General features: G+C 40.7%; 1 long non-coding RNA gene across 1 annotated transcript; it reads right to left on the bottom strand.

Annotated features, from left to right (window-relative positions):
* Positions 1 to 618: 618 nt before the first annotated feature.
* On the bottom strand, positions 619 to 9,200 carry LOC106990360 (uncharacterized). The gene is made up of 3 exons (XR_009599308.1): positions 2,848 to 9,200; positions 1,573 to 1,764; positions 619 to 1,208 (listed from the first exon to the last, which is right to left on the bottom strand). It is a non-coding gene; the product is annotated as an uncharacterized LOC106990360 (long non-coding RNA).
* Positions 9,201 to 20,968: the final 11,768 nt, after the last annotated feature.

Raw genomic sequence — 20,968 nt, 5'->3', positions numbered from 1 at the left:
GTCGGACAGGACTTAGTGACTGAACAAGAACAGGAGAAAATTAAAGGAAGGCTGAAACCCAGTGCCTCAGAAATAGGTCTTAGGTAATTTGTTTCTCTTAGATTCTATTTTACACTGTTTTATTTAACCAACGTTTAACTGAGAGAACACTGATCTTTGTGTAAAACTGCTCCTGGGCTTGTACTTGAAAGACAGCTTGAGGCATTTCTCCCTATCTGGTGAAGAAATTTCAAGGTAGATAATCTGTAGGCCACACAGAAGGGGCTGCAGAATTGTAACTTTTAAATGATATTTTGATAGGGATCTTTAACAACTCATATTTTAAAACTAAGGATGAAAATCAGAGTTTTATGCAGTGGATTTTATATTTGAGGAAGTCATTAAGATGGTAAATGCAACTTGTTGATACCAATACCTTGCTGAAAACCAGATTCCAGGACTTCAAAGGGCTCCCCAAGGCTCCTCCAGGGGTCTCTTCCAGGGATGAGGCCACTTCAGAGTAACCTCGTGGCACCTGGCTTTTGCAGTCCCCTCGAACCAAGTTCAGCCTGTGGATCAATTCGGGGCTCAATGACTGCTTAGAAACTATATCCAGACACAGTTACAGCCAATCATTCCTTTTTTTTTTTTACTTTATTTTACTTTACAATACTGTATTGGTTTTGCCATACATTGACATGAATCCACCACGGGTGTACATGCGTTCCCAAACATGAACCCCCCTCCCATCTCCCTCCCCATAACATCTCTCTGGGTCATCCCCGTGCACCAGCCCCAAGCATGCTGTATCCTGCGTCAGACATAGACTGGCGATTCGATTCTTACATGATAGTATACATGTTACAATGCCATTCTCCCAAATCATCCCACCCTCTCCCTCTCCCTCTGAGTCCAAAAGTCCGTTATACACCTCTGTGTCTTTTTTGCTGTCTTGCATACAAGGTCGTCATTGCCATCTTTCTAAATTCCATATATATGTGTTAGTATACTGTATTGGTGTTTTTCTTTCTGGCTTACTTCACTCTGAATAATCGGCTCCAGTTTCATCCATCTCATCAGAACTGATTCAAATGAATTCTTTTTAACGGCTGAGTAATACTCCATTGTGTATATGTACCACAGCTTTCTTATCCATTCATCTGCTGATGGACAAAATGCCTCCAACACCGCAGTAAGTGCCATTCCATTTAACTTCCTGACAAGGGTTCCTGTGGAGACATCAGAAAAAGATCTTGTTAGAGGTTATCACTGTGAAATAGTCATTTTTCAAAAATTTAAGTTTGACCAATTAAAATAATTTTTGCAATATCTTGTTTTGTCAGTTATTTAAATTTTAACGTTATTTTCATCTGTTAAATACACCTTAAACTTATCCCAGGAGCAGTCTGCAAGGCTGTCCACATCTTGTCCCATTAAGCAAAAGTGTGGGGCTGACGTGTGGAGTAACTAACAACTAGGTCGGCTCAAACACTGAGCAGTCAGAATGACTGCAGCCATTCTCATTCTGTACAAGCTGAGCAAGGGGACCCAGTACCCAGGGAACAAGGGGACTAGTCTTTATTAAGCACTTACTATGAGTGAGGCATGCAAACCATACCATGCTTTGCTGGAGGTATAGGTTCCATAGATGAAGAAACTGAGGCTCAGAGGAATGAAGGAATTTCCCAAAGCGTCCACAGCTGCCTAAGGGCCAGTTGGAAGCGGGACTTGAGTCCACGCTCTTCACAAGTTCAACAATCCCACTTCTTCCTGGGCAGAAAGGAGCTGGGAAATGGGAAAGACAGGACTCTATGTGAGCCTGGGTCTCTGTCTGAACCCAGCCATACTGGTTGTCAGCCTCCTGCTCTGCTGCCTAGGAACAGAACGCAAAGCCTTGAGCTCCAAACAGGGAGAACTTCCTGCTTTGTGGCCTCTACCTGAGCTATTCTGCAAACCTCGTTAATTCCTTTTTGGGAAGATCAGACCTTTCCAGTCTCCAAGCAACCCAATAAAACCCCCCACCCGTTAGCTATATCAACATCAGGGCAGAGACTCTCAAACTGTAATGTGCAACAGAATCCCCTGCAGGGCTTCTGAACACACAGACTGCTGAGCCCCATTCAGAGTTTCTCACCTGGTAGTTCTGGGGTAAGGCTTGAGAATTTGCATTTCTAATGAGTTCCCAAGTGATGCCAATACTGCTGTCCAGGAACAGTGAATATCACCGTTTTTAATTAGGTATTAGCTCTGATATACCTTTAGCAAACTTTACATGCTAAAGAGATTTCATGATTTTTATCTCCTGGTTGTCTTCTGTCACAAAGACTTTGAAACAAAATTTCAATAAAGCAGCCTAACAGCTAATGACCCTCTGATGAGAGGTAGTAAGGTAGAGAGGACTAGACGCCTCAGTTAGTTAGTTATTCAAAGGCTGTCTCAGAGCCCCAGTGAGGCCTGACAATGAAATCAGCTGGCTTTCTGACCCCAGTGTACTTTTCTAAAGGAAAACAGCACCACTCCACTCCAATTGCAACAAAAGAACAATAGATCCAGCTTCAAGGAAGTTCCAGACGGAACTATAGTAGCTCAGCAAATGAATGAAGCTCAGCAATATAACCCACCCACCTGTTCTTCCTCCGTAACCTCCCAGCCCTTCCTATCTCACTTGAAGAGAAAACTCAGAGATAAAATCATTTATGTAAAGTCATGAACTCAGTTACTGGTGGTTAAATGTGCCTGGTTCAATATTCTTTCTCTTTACACCATCCTCTTCTCTGTTGAAAATGTGTATGGTTTTCATTCATTTAAAAACACCAAGTGCCTATATAAAGTATATCAGTTCACACAATCCCTTAAAATCTTACAGACCTTCCAAACAAGCAGGATTTGGGAATCCAGAAGAGACGGTATGGGACACCTCCAAGGAAACCTCCTCGCCCTTCCTGGGCCTACTGTCAGTTGAAACCCAAATGATCCTGGATTTCTTTCTAATCTCCCTTCGACGAGATGTAACTGCAGAGGATTTCTAGAATACCTTTTCTATCATTTTGCTCTAGAATAGACATACACGTTTTGCTACATCTTTCAACTTATTCTATCTGTAGAAGTCTTGAATTACTCCTCAGCTCCCTCTCTTACGGTGATGGAGAAGTCAAGTAGCACACACGTCACTGCAACCTTATTTATAAACAACTGAGCAACTGACTGTATCCATCAAGGCCACATTAGAAAATGGCATTAAAATGATCCCCACAAGATTAGAAATCCTGCAAAAAAAAAAAAAAAAAAATTAATAAGACGCAATAACCCAGGATTTCCTTCACAGTCCAGTGGTTAGGAGTCTACTTTCACTGCTGAGGGCAAAGGTTCAAATCCTGGTCAGATAATCCTGCTAGGCCTCTGTCATCTATGATTTGTTAAATGTGAGCTGTACATATCGTATTTAAGCTGGAAGATGACTCTGTTTCTTCCATAGTTAGATAAATAATGAGAACATGATTCTGCCAACTTGGCAACTGTATCAATTAACTAAAGCCAGAGAATTTTTTTTTTAAATACTTTTTTAGTTTTGAAGAATGCATGCTCATCAGAATTTCAGAAATAGGTGCTAAAAGATTTCTACAGAGATAGAAGAGATAGATAAAGATTTCTACAGAAAATCAGCCATTCTTTCCCTTGGCCTGATAAAGGTAAAAACCTGACCATTGATTCAGATCATCCAAATACTTCTAAGCTTAGACGTTTGGTAAATCCTTCATCTCTCTTGATAGACATTCAGAGTTTGACTAGTTTTTACTAGTAATTGTCAAACAAAAACAATTTAATTCTTCAAATATTTTGTAAGAGTGAGAAATAGCATCCCTTTTCTTAGATTCCCTTTCTTCTCAATTTTGAAACTAAAACCATTTAAATTTGTAAGCTTTGAATGAAAACAAATTCTAGGTGTCTAAGAGGATCTTGTAGTAGAGTGCCACTGGAGTCCATTTATACTGTTTTGTAAACAACATAAATGTTCTGCTGTTTTTGACTATGATGATAGTGATGGTGATTAACAATGACAACATAGCTATCAAGGTCTAGAATATTGTGTCTAATTGGACCAAAGTAAACAGGATCAAGAAGAAACAATGAAACTTCTATTTGGCAGTGGTGAGGAGGTAGAATATAATCTCTGAAGTTTAAAGGCATATTGTGATCCTGGAAAAGGTGATTCATCCATTCATTCATTGAACACGTATGGCTGCCTTCTAAGCGCTGGTTTTTAGCTGTGGAGATGACACAATAAACAGAGCAAAGTCTGGGCCATCATAAAAGGTACGGGGTTACACGTTTTCTCTACAAAATGGAAAGAACTATATAATGGTTGGTCCTATATCATAACTGAGGAAAGACTAAGTTATAACATTGTAACTTATAACATTATAAAGAAGATTTACACTAGATCTGAAGGATATTCTAGGTTGAGGTTGATAAAGTCCTGAAATTGGTCCCTTAGTGCAGAAAGACAGAACACCTTTGTCTTCTAGGTGTTTAGATGACACCACCTTATAAGTGCAACCACAAACATCACTGTTTTCTTCAGATGAGCCCCAAACTTGAAGAGGAAGGAGGAGGCCTGGGAGGTGAGGCTTTGATAAAAATGGCAGGTGGAAAATGAGTTAAGTTGGCATTTTTGATAGTACCTGTAAACTTCTCTTGAAAAACTGCTTATATTTCCCTTACATATTTTCTGCTTGGCATATGATCATGGGTGACCTCGGCCTGCAATGGCTTGGAGCGGTGCTTGGGTTCCCAGTCAAAGACTGAAGCGCAGTCGTGGTGGTGAGAGCACCAGGTCCCAGGCACCAGACCAGTGGTCAGTGACAAGGGCGCTGGCCCTTTGGCTTTGCAGAAAAGAAGTGCCATAAGATGGAAAGTAGTGAAACAAGTAAAGTATTTATTAAGAGGAAAAAGAGTACAGTATGTGCAGATAGACAGGCAGACTCAGAGGGAGAGTCCCCAAGTTGCACGCTTGTGGAAGTCTGAATTACTTTTATGAGGTATTTCTTCCAAGTTTCCTTTGGACGATCATTTTGATTTGCCTGTTTTACAGTCCATAATTGCTATATCTCAGGGTCTTCCCATGTATGCGCACACAACTCTTAGTCAACATTGATTTTACTGAAAAGCTTTATGGGTAGAACATCGCCTGACATCAACCCCCTTTGGCCTCCAAGGAGCCTTTCTGTGCGTGTGTGGTTGGCAAGGTCTCCTGACTTGGAGAATGAGAACTATATGGTCTGGGCAGGGCCCAGCCGCCTCTCTTAATTGTCCTGCTATTCTTGTCTTCTAGTTTCAGTCCACAGGGAACATCTAATCACTTTGTCCTGAGGGGGTGCGGCATCTACCTCCTACCTCAGTATATGCTTATTTAGTCACTTTTTATATAATAAGAGCCTACGTTGTGTACATTTGAAATGATTCTTTGTCCTATAGGTAGCATGTTTCATTTTACCAAATTATAGGTCTGTGTTATTTTCGCTTCTTTCCCCACATCATCCATGGATATTCTTTTTGCAGAAGATTGCATTTCCTCTTCTTGGTATAAAAAATTTTAACTAGAAGTATCTGTAAGACCATAATTGCCAGGGTAGTACGCGCCTCAAGGAACTCCGTCACGCAGCGCCACATCAGTCACTCAGTGGGTGCTGCTTAGTGTTAAAAATATCATTTATGGTGAAAGGTTAGGTGGGGAACTTTGCATTCTTTACATCTGCTATGCATTTTGTTTGAGAAATCATTTTTCCTCTGAAGAATGTGGTCAAGCCAACAACAGGCTAAGATTTTCCCTGAAGTATTTAAGAAGAACCAAAGAAAACCATAAAATTGTAACACTTGATTTATAGTAAGACTCTGACTAAGCCAATCAAAAAACTACTTTACATAGAAAAGTTCAATCACATTTAGAAAGAGAAAAGTATCCAAATAGACAGTCAGTCCATTGTTTCTATCTAGCTATTGCTGCCTCCAGGGAAATACAGTTTGTAGGTTTTCTTTATGAATGAACTTATTCTAAACATTTTAGGATGTAGTTATTCACACATTCCATGTTTTCAACTTCAGTACAAATTTACATTTTCTTTCCTGACTATAGAGAACTAACGGAGAAGGCAATGGCACCACACTCCAGTACCCTTGCCTGGAAAATCCCATGGAAGGAGGAGCCTGGAAGGCTGCATTCCATGGGGTCGCTGAGGGTTGGACATGACTGAGCGACTTCACTTTCACTTTTCACTTTCATGCATTGGAGAAGGAAATGGCAACCCACTCCAGTGTTCTTGCCTGGAGAATCCCAGGGACGGGGGAGCCTGATGGGCTGCCGTCTGTGGGGTCGCACAGAGTCGGACACGACTGAAGCGACTTAGCAGCAGCAGCATAGAGAACTAAGGTTTGTGTCGTTTCATATATAGATCTCAACATATACAAAGTATATGTTTCCACTGTTGCATTTATAAACGGGGCTCTCCTGGTGGCTCAGTGGTAAAGAATCTACCTGCCAATGCAGGAGACGTGGGTTGGGAAGACTCCCTGGAGAAGGAAATGGCAACCCACTCCAGCCTGGGAAATCCCATGGACAGAGGAGTCTGAAGGGGTTCAGTTCATAGGGCCACAAAGAGCTGGACATGACTTAGTGACTAAACAACAATATAACAAATAGTATATATCCTTACATGATTGAAATAAATTATTAAGACAAAAAATATTTGATAGCTGCCCCTGGAGCCCCCCTCCTGCACCCCAAGCAGGGAAGAAGAACAAAGGAAATGAAAAGAGGTGCAACAAAGACAAGTTGGAAGGATACTAGGGATCAACTTGCTCGTGGGGAAACAAGAAGATAATTCCTCAGAGAGTAGGAACTGTCCTCCCCCCAGGACCAAAAACACAGGAGGAAGCTGACCGGAAGAGCCTCTTTCCTGGTGACCTTGAGTGCAGAAAGCTGCTGGGCTTTTCCTTCTCCTTTGGAAACCTTCAAACCCTCTGATGACCAATCCGGTCACTTCTAGAGTGGTACAGCCTCTGCAGGGAAGCCCTACAATGGCCCAGCACTCCTATGACTGGGGATTTAATTCTTATTAGCCCTACAATCAAAAGCTATATATAAAGTCATGTTCTCCAATCGACTTTGTTGGTAATCATATCCATCAGTGTCTCTTCTGATGCTCCATAAGTTTTTTTTTTCTAATTGAAATCCTAATTTGGATCGGTAAGAGAGGGCTTTGTGTGCTAACCCCCTTCAAGATTTCCCCGGTGTCTAATTTCATCCCTCTAGTTCCTCTATAATAGGGACAGTAATGACACCTCTGTGCAGTGCCTCAGCAGTACATCCCCACAAAGGATACAATCCCAAAAAGATGATTCCACATCAAAGTCCTACTCTTATTAATAACATTGTTTATTTTTATAAAAATGATTACAAAGAACAAATAGGTCACAGATGATAAGTATAAAGTACTATTTACCAGAACTTCAACTCTCACCATTGAAATTTTTCTCATATGTGCCATGACCCCCGACCAGTTTTCCTCTTATATTGCCTGTTCTTGGCCTATCTATAAACAAAAATGCCCTGGAGATTAAGTACTACAGAAATATAAGATGGAACAGATGGTGTGCTGAATAACCCTTTCCCTACCTCTGGAAAAAGCCTAGGACTAAAGTGCTTTTGACATACTGTATGTTTTTATAAGGCCAAAATTGTGTTACACCTTTTTTATGATATGAGTACTATTCAGGAATCCGATCTATACTGTGGCTAAAGCCGTAAACTATTATAAGATTCTGGGGTAAGATCCTTGAAAACCGCTGAGCTTCTGTGTAAATCTGCTTGTAATTCAGCATATATCCCACCAGGTTTATCATTTACTGTCACTGAGACTCTCCTGCTTCTTTTATTTGCAACTCCCCACTGATAAAAATAATGAATTCCAAGCATGATCATTTGGGCCTGTAAACTAAGGCTCAACTCAAGACATACAAGATATTAACAGTTCCTATACATTTTCACTATTAATTAGTTTATAAATTGTTTCTAAAAAATGCACATCTGTTGAAACCTTAGCTCCCCAAAATCTTTTTTTTTAGAGAATGTCCACCCATAGATACTTATTTACTAGTTAACAATAGAGTGTAATTCCAAAGGAAATGGTAAGCAGTGCTCGGTTCGGTTCAGTTCAGTCACTCAGTCGTGTCTGACTCTTTGCGACCCCATGAATCGCAGCACACCAGGCCTCCCTGTCCATCACCAACTCCCAGAGTTCACTCAGACTCACGTCCATTGAGTCAGTGATGCCATCCAGCCATCTCATCCTCTGTCGTCCCCTTCTCCTCCTGCCCCCAATCCTTCCCAGCATCAGAGTCTTTTCCAATGAGTCAACTCTTCGCATGAGGTGGCCAAAGTACTGGAGCTTCAGCTATAGCATCATTCCTTCCAAAGAAATCCCAGGGCTGATCTCCTTCAGAATGGACTGGTTGGATCTCCTTGCTGTCCAAGGGACTCTCAAGAGTCTTCTCCAACACCACAGTTCAAAAGCATCAATTCTTCGACACTCAGCTTTCTTCACAGTCCAACTCTCACATCCATACATGACCACTGGAAAAACCATAGCCTTGACTAGAAGGCAGTGCTAAGACATTCCAAAATCCTTTATCATGTGGACTGATATTTTGGTTGTCTAATCATTAATATTAGACTGTGTTAGGTTAAATGTATCCTTTTGAAAAATTTTAGGTGACCACTACAAAAACTGCAAAAGAACATATAACTTTCAAACTAAGGAAGGAGAAAATACAAGCCAGGCAGAGATGAAAAGGAAACTAAAAACTTCAAAATGTATCTCTGTACCTGAAAGCAGACATGGTCTGAAATTATTTACATTTGCAAATATTCCAGAAGACACATGACTCTTCCACATTGTGACCTGCAAGCCCCACTTTCTTGCCAGACCCAGGGTTCTTCTCTCTCTCCCCTTCTCTTTTTTGTCTCACCAAGTGTATGTAAGTAAACATACACAAATATAGGTATATCTTTATATTTCTGTTTATGTTCTCTATTTATTTTAGATCAATTTTACGTATACATTTTAAGCCCTTAGATTGACTCTACATGTTTATAAACAAATTTGCTAATTAAGATAAAAATAATATATTTGAATTCTTACTTATCTGGCTGTCAACTCTCAACTAAATGTATATAGCTTAAATCGTTCCAGTAGCTCCAAAGTATATATTAATTATTTCACTGACAATGATAATTTAGGGGAGAAGGAAGAAGTGGAACAAACAGGTCATTGAGACCTGCAGAGAAACTATCCAGGGTTGCAATCAGTTGCACTAACAGAGTGTCAGAAACTTCCATGCCAACTTCATCAGCCATTTATCAACACCACCTCTTTCCCTCTTTCTAGTCCTGATGAGATGTCTCTGATTTGACAAGTAAAGCATAAAAATGGAAGTAGATTCTGTGTCTCATTATTGTGGCCTCTAGAGAAGATAAGACAGTGTCTACTTGTGAATAATGTCATCAACTATGGCTAAGTGCTGCCTAGAGCCTTCATCTTGGCAGCAAGGCAGGAGGCTTGCAGTTGGATTAAATATGAACAGAACACAACTCTTTAGAGAGGCATTCCATTCAGTTTTTAAAAACAGGATTTTTAACATGTAATTTATATAGCTCTTCAAATCAACAACAAATTTTAAGTCCATTTGGTTTAAAGTAAACTAATTAGAAAAAATTTAAAGAGTTAGACTTTCCATCACAGTTTGATTAATATGCCAACCTAAAGTTGAAGCCTTTAAAATAACTTATTCACATTAAACATTTTACAGAAACCCATAAAATGTTACATTGACGTGAGAATTCTCCTGAACTGACATTTTGTTTTAAGGTAGCATCAGTTCAGTTCAGTTCAGTTCATTTCAGTCGCTCAGTCGTGTCCAACTCTTTGCGACTCCATGAATCACAGCAAGCCAGGCCTCCCTGTCCATCACCAACTCCCGGAGTTCACTCAGAAAAGATGGCATACTGAACTACAAATTTAAGTTACTTTGTGTATTTGATGATATTTGATAGACCCATATTAGGGAGTCTTTTTCAGACAAACATGAACTATCAAATGACTACAAAACACTTATATTGCTACCATTTAAAGGTTCCTTAGTGTACTGTTTTGAAAATGACCCAGAAATCTCAATTTAAAAAAACAAACAAACAAACAAACGAATGAGCTTTTGCTAAAGTCAGTATGGCTGCACTTACCTAGTTCTAAATAGACAATACAGGAGTTATGGTCCTAAGTGTTAAGAATGCAAACAAAAAACATTTTAGATGAAGTATGCCGAAAGTTCTGGAGCTCATCTATTTCCTTTTGGCTTTGTTGGGTGGCAAAGAAGTAATGTGAACACTGAAACTTACGAAATGGTCACAGTGTTTATCTTTTTTTATTAGAGCAGTTACAGCACTTAAAATACATTCTGAAGTTCAACATGCTCTTCCCAAAATAAGGCTTTCAGAAGAAAATCTGATGTTGCTAATCATGGAATCAAAATGCTTTGATTAGAAAAGTCTTAAAACCGCCTATCCCACCATATAAATGTCTTCTGCCTCTTTCCCATTCAATGGAAAACATTCCTTGTTGTAGGAATAAAAGTATAAAACTAAGCAAGTTTCACACTATTTTTTTCTGTAGGCCGGTAACTTTCAGCGTGAGCACAAGGGCGGTTTCAGCCCTGAGACTACAACAAAAAGAACAACTTGGCTTTATTCAACAGAATATCTGCTCATTAGTTTCTCCTCTGAGGCACACAGGTGCAGGGAGTGGCTGAATTAAACTGAACCCCTGTTTAAGGTTATGAGAGTGGATGTGATGGTGCACACACTCAAGTGAGGTTTTTCCCTACCAGAAAATATTCCAACTATAAGATAGATGATGTGAGCACAAGCCAGGGACCTGCAGAGGAGTAAGGGAATGACGCTCCATCCATCGTGGCCTCAGCTCGCTATTTCCCAGAATAGATGTTCAATACATGTAGGTTGTAGGGGTGAGTACATAAAATAAATAAGTAAAACAAAGAATATGTATCATTGTATCTAGTTTAACAATCTTTTTTTTCTTCAAAACTTTCAATATAAAAAAAGAAAGCTTTTTTTTTAAAAATTAAGAACACATTTTCCTACTGAGGTTAAACTTAACACTAGTAAGGAGTGAGGGGATGAAATAAAACAGTCCTTCAACATCACCTTCTGTGCCTCTCATCCTGAACTTAAGGGAAGACCCAGGAGTTCAGTGGTGCTACTCAGCTTCCAAATCCACTGTGAGAAGCTGGTATCCAGTTCCCCCCAAATCCCTCTTTAAATTGACATAGGTCCGTCTAGTCAAGGCTATGGTTTTTCCAGTGGTCATATGGATGTGAGAGTTGGACTGTGAAGAAAGCTGAGCACCAAAGAATTGGTGCTTTTGAACTGTGGTGTTGGAGAAGACTCTTGAGAGTGCCTTGGACTGCAAGGAGATCCAACCGGTCCATTCTGAAGGAGATCAGCCCTGGGATTTCTTTGGAAGGACTGATGCTAAAGCTGAAGCTCCAGTACTTTGGCCACCTCATGCGAAGAGTTGACTCACTGGAAAAGACCCTGATGCTGAGAGGGATTGGGGGCAGGAGGAGAAGGGGAGGACAGAGGATGAGATGGCTGGATGGCATCACCGACTCGATGCACATGAGTTTGGGTGAACTCCGGGAGTTGGTGATGGACAGGGAGGCCTAGCGTACTGCAGTTCATGGGGTTGCAAAGAGTCAGACATGACTGAGCAACTGAACTGAACTGGACTGAAGAAGTGGGCTGGAGCTGTGGCTTACCCTTGGAAGTTTTTGTCAAAATGCTTTTATTCTGGGATAGCCAGACCCTTGACACTCTCCCATCAGTCAAGCCGTGCTCCCATCACCAACCACCACCACCCCAAGACTCCCTTGATCCTGGTCTCTTCATGTCCCTTACACAGACCTTGCTACTCCTTCATCCAAGCCAACACACAGCTCTTTCTCAATACATATTCTCTGCTCGAGGAAGGCAGTTGGATAAGGATGACCTTCATGAACTTTTCCCCAATCTTGGCAACCAGTGACTGTACTTACTTATGACTCATCACTTAATCAGATTATCTCTTGTTATAGAGGCATGTAATAATTGGTGATGCCTCAAGGTTGAGGGCCATATAGTAACTCTTCACGTACCCCATTATACCTTGTATTGTGCTGGTCCCATAGTAGATGATTAGCATTCATAATCTAAATAAGAATAGAATCTTTTTCTACTAGCTTCTCTATTTGAGGCATGCTAATCCAGAGCAAAGCCCTTTCTGGACCAACGTGTGATAGTAGAACAATCAGAAGTGTTCCTTGTTATGTGAATATCGGTTAAGAAATTTCTCCACTCAGCAAAGTTACCACTCTCCTGGACAGGCGAAGAGGTGAGGCGCTAACTTGCTCTGCACAGCACTGCAATGGCAGACCCAGTTCACATGACCGACACCATAGAAGAGTTATGTGGTCATGGAAGTGATGATGGTGGTAGGAGTGAGGTGATGGGGACAGACTGTTTGGACACCCAGGAGAGTCTTGGTGTATTTTCTTTTTTTTCTTTTGTATTTTCTATTTAAGAGATGATCCTGAAATCCTCATCTCCTTCATTTCCTAATGTTGGAGGACCGCAGGACTCAGTCCTTGATCCCCGTATTTCCTCTGTATTTAACGCCCTTGGCAGTTTCATGCAATCTCACAACTTCTATGTTCCATCTAGAAACTGCTGACTCTCAGATTTATGTCTCTTAGCTCAGACTTTGACCTTGAAATGTACTCAACATTTCTACTTCGATATCTAGTAAACACCGCAAATTTGGCATGCCCCAAATTGTGCTCTGATGTTTCGCCACTACCATGCCAAAAAAGAAAGGAAAGAATAAAAAGTGTAAAACCTGGCCTACTTGCAATCTTTTCAGTTTCAGTTAATGATAGCTCCATCCTACCGTGGGTTCAAGACAAAATCCTAGAGGTCATTCATTCTACCTTGTGTCTCTACCGTCAAAATAATATATAAAGAACCAGACCACGTCTCATCACCTCAACTGTTAGAACAGCGGAACAAGTCTACGATCACAGCAGCCTGTGACCAGTCCCACTGCTTCCACTCTGTCCCTTCCAGTCTAATCACAACACGGCAGTGAAAGCGACCCTTTATAAATACAAGTTGGATTATGTTACACTTGCTTCATTTTTACTTAAAGTAAACATCAAAGTCTTTCCAGCAGTCCACAAGACCAGCTGAATCGACTTTCCCCTTTCCTCTCTGACTTCATCTCCTACTGTTTTTTCTCTCCTTCACTCCACTCCACCACATACATTCCCTTGCAGGCTCCTGAACATACCGGGAACGAAAATGCTCCTGACTCGTGGATTTTGCCCTTGCTGATTCCTCGGTCTGGAGGACTCTTTCTCCAGATAGCTATATGACTCAGTCCTGTACCTCCTTCAAGTTTTTGCTTACATGTGAACTCCTCAAGGAAGACTTCCCTGATGACCCTATTTAAAAAGATAAATGCCCAATCCTGTCTCTCTTTATCCCCTCTCTTCCACTGCTTTATTTTCTCCCTAATTCAGCACTTTGTTAATATTCTCTGTATGTATTTATATTATTAACTATCTTCCCCTAGAAGGTAAGCTCAATGCAGGTAGTGATCTGACTATTTGTTGTAGTGCCTACAATGGGCACCTAGAAGGCACTCAAAAAAAATTTGTTGCATGAATTAGTGAATGAATGACTGTGAAGAAGTCTTTACTGATTGTTATGGAAAGGAATGGTAACACTGAGAAGTTATTCACTACGGTAACCTCGCCAAATATGAACACTAGCAAGGCACACTGGTTTGAGTCATGGTTCCATCTCATACTAACATAATGACCTTGTGTGAGTCATTCAGCTTCTCTAAGCCTGAATATCCTGATCTGTAAAATGGTCATAATAGATCCTTCTCATCTGACATCAAAAGGCAGTTTTAGGAGAAAATAACACCTACAATGGCACCCCACTCCAGTACTCTTGCCTAGAAAACCCTATGGACAGAGGAGCCTGGTGGGCTGCAGTCCATGGGGTCTCTAAGAGTCGGACACGACTAAGCAACTTCACTTTCACTTTTCACTTTCATGCATTGGAGAAGGAAATGGCAACCCACTCCAGTGTTCTTGCCTGGAGAATCCCAGGGACAGAGGAGCCTGGTAGGAGGCCATCTATGGGGCCGCACAGAGTCGGACACGACTGAAGCGACTCAGCAGCAGCAGCAGCAACATCTACAAAAACATCCAAGTCTCTGTAGGAACAAGTTGGAAAGGATAAAATGAGGAGGAAAGGATAAAATGAGTATAAAAGGATAGAATGGAAAGGATAAAATATTTTCCCCTTGAGAGCAGAATTAAATGTGTGTGCAAGCAGGAAGAGGAATTTAGCCGCTTACCTTATACCATGATGATACAAAGATGGGATAATGGCGTTTACATTATATTCCCATCATTTTTCAAATACAATTTTTAATAAGCAAAGTACTTGTTTCTACAGCTCTTTAAGCACTCTTAGCAAGGCTTCACAAACAAGTCTAGGGGAAGCAGTCTCCTATGTCTGAGTAGTTGGAGTGGGTGTAGGGACAGAATATTTCAGATGCCATGGCCAGGACACATGAAACCACATGTCCTTTTCAGTGATAATATAAAAACAGAGCTCTAGGAAATAAGCCCCAAGTCTAAACACCTTCAGAAAAGAATATTCCACAACCTCTCTCAAAGATGCCTGAGTCTGCATCCACAATTTACATAATCTCATATCCTGGAATTATCTGCTCATCTCCAAGGCCTCTTTACATGCCTGTGCCTGTGATTTCCTTTTCCCAACAGACCAGGGACCCAGCCACCATCCCTGACCTGTCTCTTGGTCCCAAGCTCAATTTTCCTTACTGCTTCTAGGTATAAGCTGTCCAGTTCATTTCACTTAAAATTGTAAAATGAACTTTTGACAGGGGTTGAGAGGAATAACAAAGATAGCCAACATCAGAGATTACAAAGTTGGCAACTGCTAAGAGTCATGCTCCCAGGTTTATGCCTACCAACTTACTTCTGGAATAGAAGCATAAGTGCCTAAAATCTTAGCCTTTCATGTTAATATTTCTGGAGTTGGAGCTTACCAAATTGCCTATTTCCCCCATTCATCAATAGAGGAGGCCAGCAATACACTGTAACCTTGAGTAAGTGTTTCAACCCTTCTCAGCCTCATTCTCCCTCTTATCAACAGGAACGTTAACAGTATTTGGCTTCATGAGGTTGTGAGGTTTAAATGAGATAATATGTATAAACAATTAGAACAGTGCCTGGTCTGATCAACGTTAGCTATTATGATGATCACTGATTTTGTCTGAGAAAGTATCTCTCCTCATCCTAAAAATGCCCCGCCCCTTTGTTAGGTGGGCACATTACCTGTCCAAGTATCTCTCTTTTAATGATACCTGCTCTTCCCACATATAACATGGACATTTCCCCTACCTGCCCCATTCTGAACTCAATACTGGTATTTTCTCATCAAAGGAAATAAGTAATTAATAACTGCCCATTCTTCTCTGTGTAAGAGATAATCTTCATAGAAACTTATGGAACTAACAATAGATTTTTCTGTGTAATAATAGTTCTAGTGCTTGTCAACGAGGTGATTTCTGGCTTTGGATGAGTCACCTCGGCCAGCAGTACCTTCATGACCAAGGAGATCACCTTCATGGTTCCTATGAAGGGTGTGTGGAGGGATTGGCACAGCTAAATTGGAAATTCTCACTCCGAGACTTTCTGCTGTTTGTTTCTCCTGGACTGGAAAGGGTAAATGGGTCTGTGATCTGTGCCTCGTCTAGGTGGAGCCCAAGGATTTCTGTTACCCTCCCTGGTTTGGGATTCCTGAAAAGTGAGGTCAGCTCAGCCCTTTCTGTGAGTCTTTCAGCCACAAGTTAGCATGCTGGGTGAAGGGAACTGTTTATTTTAAATATGGGAAACAAAGATGCAGTGATGTCTTTATGAAAAAACTGAATTTGTTCATTTGACAAATATTCATAAAGTATCTACTCTTCTAGGCACTGCTCTCATCCAGGAGTTTACAGTGATGAACAGATCCAACAGGTCAGCTGGATTCTGTGGCCCTTGGAATCCAATGAAGTAATGCCCTAATTAGAAAGTGTCTGGCAAAAACACAAACTTTAAGTTACAAATTGAGTAAATCATAGGGCTATAATGTTCAACATGGTACTACAGTTAATGGTAATGTATCACATATTTGAAAGTTGCTAGGAGAACGTTTCTCATTACAAGAAAAAGAATCTTGACTGTATTTGGTGACAGATGTTAATTACATATTGTGGTGATCACTGCAATACATACAAATATCAAATCACTATGTTGTACACTTGAAACTAATATGTTGTCTGTCAATTACATCTCAAAACACAAAAGAAAGTAACCAGATATCTGATCCCCTTCCATTCCCAGACCCTACTCCCACCGCAGTGAATACTGAGTAAATTCATAGCAGGCCCCAGAATCGGCCCCCACAACATACCTCTTTTCTTCCTTCTTCCTTGTTTCCCTCCTTTTCTTTCTTCCCTTCTTTCCTTCCTTCCATATTTTCTCCTTGGCTTTCCTTCTCACCAGTGCCGTTTGTTATTCCATCATACTAAACACCACACTAATAACTCACTCCTCATTCCACAATTTTTTTTCCCAGTTCAGTCGCTCAGTCATGTCTGACTCTTTGAGATCCATGGACTGCAACATGCCAGGCTTCCCTGTCCATTACCAACTCCCGGAGTTTACTCAAACTCATGTCCATTTAGTCAGTGATGCCATCCAACCATCTCATCCTCCGTCCTTCTCCTCCTGCCTTCAGTCTTTCCCAGCATCAGGGTCTCTTCCAGTGAGTCAGTTCTTCACATCAGGTGGCCAAAGTATTGGACTTTCAGCTTCAGCATCAGTCCTTCCAATGATTATTCAGGACTGATTTCATTTAAGATTGACTGGCTTGATCTCCTTGCAGTCCAAGGGACTCTCAAGCGTCTTCTCCAACACCACAGTTCAAAAGCATCAGTTCTTCAGTACTCAGCTTTTTTTCTGATCCAGTTCTCACATCCCTACATGACTACTGGAGAAACCAGTAGTCAAAGTAGTCAGCTTTGACTAGACGGATCTTTATTGCCAAAGTAACATCTCTGCTTTTTAACATGCTGTCTAGGTTGTTCATAGCTTTTCTTCCAAGGAGCAAGTGTCTTTTAATTTCATGGCTAAAGTCACCATCTGCAGTGATCTTGGAGGCCAAGAAAATAAAGTCTGTCACTGTTTCAATTATTTCCCCATCTATTTGCCACAAAGTGATGGGACATGATCTTAGTTTTTTGAATGCTGAGTTTTAAGCCAGTTTTTCCACTCTCCTCTTTCACCTTCATCAAGAGGCTCTTCAGTTCTTCTTCACTTTCTGCCATAAGGGTGGTGTCATCTGTGTGTCTGGGGTTATTGATAGTTATCCTGGAAATCTTGATTCCAGCTTGTGCTTCATCCAGTCCAGCATTTCACAAAATTAAATAAGCAGGGTGATAGCATACAACGTTGACATATTCTTTTCCCAATTTTGAACCAGTCTGTTGTTCCATGTCCAGTTCTAACTATTGTTTCTTGACCTGCATACAGGTTTCTCTGGAGAAAGGTAAGGTGGTCTGGTATTCCCATCTCTTCAAGAATTTTCCAGTTTGTTGTGATCCACATAGTCAAAGGCTTTTGCGTAGTCAATGAAGCAGATGTTTTTCTGGAATTCTCTTGGTTTTTCAATGATCCAACAGATGTTGGCAATTTGATCTCTGCTTCCTCTGCCTTTTCTAAATCCAGCTTGAACATCTGGAAGTTCTCAGTTCATATATTGTTGAAGCCTAGCTTGGAGAATTTTGAGCATTGCTTTGCTAGCATGTGAGATGAGTGCAACTGTGTGGTAATTTGAACATTCTTTGGCAATATCTCAGGCAATATCATGGATATCTCAGGAAATGTCAGGAAAAGCAGAATACGTGTTAAATTCCTGATTTTTGCAGATGATAAAGATTAATTCTTGGATTCTAAGAATTATGTAAATGTCCTCTTTCAAATAATATGCCCTGAACTGTATTAGGCCTGAGGCTGGTAGGATACTTACAAGATTTTAAAGATGCCAAATGCATCCAAAGCTGTCCAAAGGAGGCTCAGCTAGACACAAGGATGAAAAGAGTACCACCTTCAGCCCACCTCCTCAACACCCACCCACCCCCTGCTGCTGCCCATCGCATATCTCATCCACACAGACTCGCACCACCAGATATGCACACACACTGCAAACCTTGCAGAGCACTTGCTCCCATGCAGGTCTCTTCAGCTCCTGTACAGCTGGGAGTTGAGCTGCAGCAAGGCATCTGCAGAAAGCCCTCTGCAGATGGACTCAGCTGGTGCAGACGGGTGGTCTCTCCGCATCATCATCATCACCTCTTCCACTCCTTCTATGAGAGAACCATTAAATTAAAACCTCCATGCTACCTTGAAAAAAAATTGCTGGCTCTTCTTAAAAATACTTTTCTTCCTTGGAATTGAATATATTCAACATTGTTCCATCTATTCATATTTTTTTATACAAAAGGTCTCACATAATTATTGCTGAACCAACCTATTAGCGCAGAGCATAAATTTAAAAAAATATTTTCCCAATAAAATATGTCCAACTGTACTGGTAGTGGCAATTTTTTAGCTTGATAGGGTAAAATGCTAGTGACCTTGATACAGCATAAATGTGAGTCTCGGATGTACAATTCCTTATAGATGCAGCCTGGTTCTTCATCGGTGTCTCCTCTTGGGGATACACCTGTGTTATGAATTTTCACTTAAAGTTTGAGGAGAATGAAATGATTCTGCTTTTGTTTCTTGGCCAGAAATCACCTGACTCTGAAAGTTTTGTAAAAGAGAGAGCGAGGAAAAGGGTCAATCACGATAGTGGAGAAAGGAGTCAATCAGTAGTTATTTATTACATCCGCTACATGAAATTCTCTGAGTCAGAGCAGAATGTGTCAGACACAATCTTGCCATCAAAGAGAGTACACTCCATACAAAGATAGGAAACACACTATTGGGTCAACAAATAAACTGAGTACTTAGTAGGTATAAGAAACAGGGGTGAATTTGACCTTGATATACAATATATCTGGAGCCTACCTTCTTAAATAAACTTATTCTATGTGCTTAAAATATACAAGCTGTAGGTGAAAAAACTGCCAACGAATTTATCTTAACAGCTAGCTGCAGAATTCTCCTTAGAAAGGAAACTATCTCAGTTTAGGAAATGTTTGCAAAGCCACCTTGGATGAATGCCAGAGCTAAAGGTCAGCAGCTGCCAAGACAGCAAACATAAATGGGGGTGCAGAAGAAAGAGAGAAGATAAAGAAGGGAGAGGAGGGCCAGGCCACACGGCAGCTGGGCAGATAACAATAATGGTGATGATAAAAGTAATAGTAGAGGCAGTAGCTAACCACTTCCCGCCAGGCATTGTTCTAAGTGTTTTTCATGGTTAATCTCATTCGGCCCTCACCACAATCCTATGATTTAGGTATTACTATTTATCATCATTTTACAGAAACTAGAGCCGACTTTTCAAAAATAACCAAGGAACTTTCAAACTGAAGAGTATCTAACAATTCATTTGTAAGTTAACTTGTCTATAATATAAATCCCTTTACCAGAAACTTCAGTCAAGCTTTCCACATACAAATAAATATCTTTTGTGAGTAATTTTTGTGTATGCATGCAAAGTAAAAAAAAAAAAAAATCACTGGGTGACAGGATGAAAGTGTCACAAAACATGGACGCTTTCATGGGATGGTGAGTCCCTTAACACATAATTTGACAGAAGCTTGAGACTGGAGCCACAGGGCACCATGACCATAAGCTCCTTGGTAATTCATGGAAATTTGTGGGGAAACACTGGATTTTCTGCAGTTAGTGGGATGGTGTTTAACTGTAAGAGGACAAAGTATCTCCCAGTAACACCTAGTGCAGTCAACATACTTAATGTCCCAAATGATTGCTTATCTCACCTCCTAAAAAATGTTTTTCTGTATGCCAAAGTCTGTGCTAAATGCTGGAGCTACATTATCTTCTTTAATTCTAAGACACTGAGTTTTAAGTCAGTCCCCTAGCAAGGAACTGATGAATAGTAGGTTTGGATTCGGATGCAGGGCTTTCAGACCCCGACCCAGTTCATTTAATATCACTAATTCTAGGACAGTATTCTCTTTTTACACTAGAGCTGAAGGATGATGCTGTAGGCAAAATGGCACTAAGGATTCCTTCCATTATACATTTTGTTGTTGTTTAGTTGCTAAGTCATGTCCGACTCTTTATGACCCCATGGGCTGCAGCATGCCAGGCTTCCCTCTCCTTCACTGTCTCTGAGTTTGCTCAGACTTATGTCCATTGAGTTAGTGATGCTGTCTATTCATTTATTTTTCAAAAAAAAAAAGTATTTATTTTAATTGGAGGTTAATTACTTTACAATATTGTATTGGTTTTGCCATACATCAACATGAATCTGCCACAGGTATACACGTGTTCCCCATCCTGAACCCCCCTCCCTCCTCCCTCCCTGTACCATCCCTCTGGGTTGTCCCAGTGCACCAGCCCCAAGCATCCAGTATCATGCATTGAACCTGGACTGGCAATTCATTTCATATATGATAGTATACATATTCCAATGCCATTCTCCCAAATCATCCCACCCTCTCCCTCTCTCACAGAGTCCAAAAGACTGTTTTATACATCTGTGTCTCTTTTGCTGTCTCGTATACAGGGTTATTGTTACCATCTTCCTAAATTCCATATA

This window comes from Ovis aries, chromosome 2 (genome assembly GCF_016772045.2).
Source record: "Ovis aries strain OAR_USU_Benz2616 breed Rambouillet chromosome 2, ARS-UI_Ramb_v3.0, whole genome shotgun sequence".
Lineage (NCBI taxonomy): Eukaryota > Metazoa > Chordata > Mammalia > Artiodactyla > Bovidae > Ovis > Ovis aries.
Note: the sequence above shows the minus strand (reverse complement) of the source record. Positions and strands in the feature narration are given on the sequence as shown.